Source organism: Malania oleifera, chromosome 9 (genome assembly GCF_029873635.1).
Source record: "Malania oleifera isolate guangnan ecotype guangnan chromosome 9, ASM2987363v1, whole genome shotgun sequence".
Lineage (NCBI taxonomy): Eukaryota > Viridiplantae > Streptophyta > Magnoliopsida > Santalales > Ximeniaceae > Malania > Malania oleifera.
This window is the reverse complement of record NC_080425.1, coordinates 69818117-69821272: the sequence shown is the minus strand read 5'-3', so window position 1 is coordinate 69821272 and position 3156 is coordinate 69818117.

The window sequence follows — 3156 nt, the reverse complement described above, 5'->3', positions numbered from 1 at the left end:
GTGAACACGTACCCACTACTAGAAACGGCTTTGTTTTGAGGATGAGTGTCCGGATGTTTGGATGCAGAGTTAGCATTTGCTCGAAACCGGGTTATTGATCTCATCAGTTGAATCCCAAACAATCTGGTTTTGGCTGCATCCTGACAACCAACCACTTTTGGGAAGGGTACCGCAAACTGGGAGGGCCACATTTATTTTTACTCCATAAAAACTGTAAATTTTAATAAAAATAATTATACTACATTTTAAAAAAATTTATCTAAACTTATTAATTTCAATTAAAGACTTGAAATCATCTAGTAAAAAAAAATTAAAGACTTATATACAGAAATATTAAAAGACATTGGTACGTTCCTAGAGGCTTCCAACTACTCTTTTTGATTTTTTTTTAAATGTTTTATTTTTAATTAAATATTTAATTTTTGATTAATTAACTTTTAATGCCCTTACATGTTATTGTCTAAAATTTAGGATTTCTCCACTAGAAAATAGCGATGCTTTCTTTATCTTCAATTCTCAAATACCTAATCCTCATCCTCCTTATCGTGTTGTCACTGCCACTATATCCTTCTCTTAAGTCTTATCCCTAGCTCCAATATTGATAGATTATAATTTCTCATTTGATTGTTTTAACTATGTTGTCTCGTCCTTAAGGAGCAAATATTGGCGCAACAAATATTGGCGTTCCTTAAAGTTCTCTCCCTGCAACTTTTTATCGCCACCTAATCAATCCTCACACGAAAACATTAGATATGTATATTTATATGTTAGATATTGCAATTAAGTTGATTTGATTTGCAATTTACAAATTTTTAACTCCTTAAAATTCTCTTTTCGCGACTTCTCATCACCACCCAATCATCCGGCACGTTTAAATACTAGTTGTGAGTCCCTTTCAATATTATTAATTCTAGTCTTTTGATATTAAAAAGACACCATTTAAATTTTTGCCTATATTATATATATATATATATATATATATGTATGTATGTTATTGTAATTAAGTTGGCTTGATTTGCAGGCTTTTAACTCATTTTCTTATCTTTAAATTACATTCTTGTGTTCCCCATTTATTTTCCTGCAAAATGTTGAAATAATTGTATAGGTGAAGCATTTAATTAATGTTGGTAAATAATGTCGAGCTATTAATGGTAGGATGTTTGATACATAAAAAAAGAATGGAATCAAACAAAATAGAATTAAATTTAGCACTTGATTTCATTATATACCATCAATTCAAATTTTCTTTCTATTCCATTCATATTACATTTTATTCTACAAACCAAGCATGACGTAGAGTAATGATCCATAATTCATCATGTGTAATGCTATATTTTTGTTTGTTTCAACTTTGATATATATATTTTTATTACACAGAAACTCCAGCCACCAATAAGCCCTTCGAACCCCTTGATGCGATACCAAGCCTACGGATCAGCGTCCTCCACCGCCAGGTCTTGCTGATCAGGATAAAGTCCAGAATGCGGATACAACTTCTGTCCATCAGTTGGACGTTCTACCAACCCGACTTTCAGGGCACATCTCTATTACCATTCACGGTCCCCCTGGCTCACAGAGAACTCTCACCATCCATGGTCCCCACCGGCTCACAGAGCGAACTCTCACCATCCACGGTCTTCGCTAGCTCACAGAGTAAACTCTCACCATCCACAGGTACCGCTGGCTCTATGAGTGCATTTACCTGGAATTGAACTCCGGATGCTCCTTACTTGCTTATGCATTTCCACTGCGTCATGCCCATGTGCAATGTATGTAGTAGGGTTTTTTAGACCAGATTGCAAAGGAAGAAGAAGGTTACAACTCCATAGCAAAAAATAGAAGAGCTTGAAGGAGAGGTATGGAAACATAACACTCCTCTTTCATTTGATTATTTTGCAATGTTTGAAACTTAATAAACACACACACACACACACACACACACACATATATATATATATATAGAGAGAGAGAGAGCGAGTTGCCTAAGAGAGTAAATTTGATAATCAATCCTATCCTTAAGTTAGGCCTTGTTCTAGACTATTCTATTATGCAATGGACATTATATTTTAATATGACACACACTTATTAAGAAACAAGAAAAATATCGTTTGAATTTAAACCATAATTTATATCCCTTTTTTATCTCCATTATTTTTGCCCAGATGGACATCATTATTTCATCATATTCCTATGATTTGATGAAACATAGGAATTCCACACATGCTTAACCATGATGAATATTTTTTATATTTACGTATGTGAACACTCTATTTTTAAAACTAAATTATCTTTATTATTTTTCCTAAATGGACATAAAGGACATCATCTATAGTATAGGCTCATTGCAAATTTTTATGATATTTTTATAATAATAAATTATTATAATATTTGAAAAATAGCTATATCTATCTATACTATATGTTAGAACAAGTCATTCTATCCTTACAAGCCTCCAAATGTCAAATTTAATTTTCTAAAATTATTAAATTTTAAATTTTAAGTTTAATTTTGATTGATTGATTGATTTATTCCTACAACACTATTGGCTTGTTTAATTTTTTAATGTATTTTATTTAAAGAAATAATAGTTGACTTGCTAGCTAATTTAAAAACATAATTTTGCACTCCTTAAACCTCTCTCCGTCCTGATTTTCCTCCATCAAAGTATGATACTTCAATCATTCCATTTTTCATCAACTCTTGAGTTCATATTGGTGTGGATTGGGAAGCAAATCAACACATACCAACCTAGTTCAAAATTGCTCAAATTGCTCAATTAAGATATTCTAACAAATGAAGGTAGATCTAAAACTTTTGTACTAATTTTGCACCTCTTCTTTTTATATGATTTTAGGGTGGATGGGTATTGTTCCCTACAATATCTCCTCACTACCTGTGACTACTTTCTATAAATTTCCCCTCTTGAATTTCTCTTTATATTCTTAGTGATTTTTTTTTTTATTTTTTTGTTTAATTTGTGTTTGAATTGTTTAGGGTTGCAATTTTGCTAGAGTGACCTCCCCCTCTTTGTTCGAGTCAGATCCTAGTTTTTAAATAAACTTCATATAGTACTATAGGGGAGAGAGGTGATAATGGTGATTGATGGATGACTACATTACAGAGTAGCAAAATTTTTTGTTTTGATGAATAAGGTTC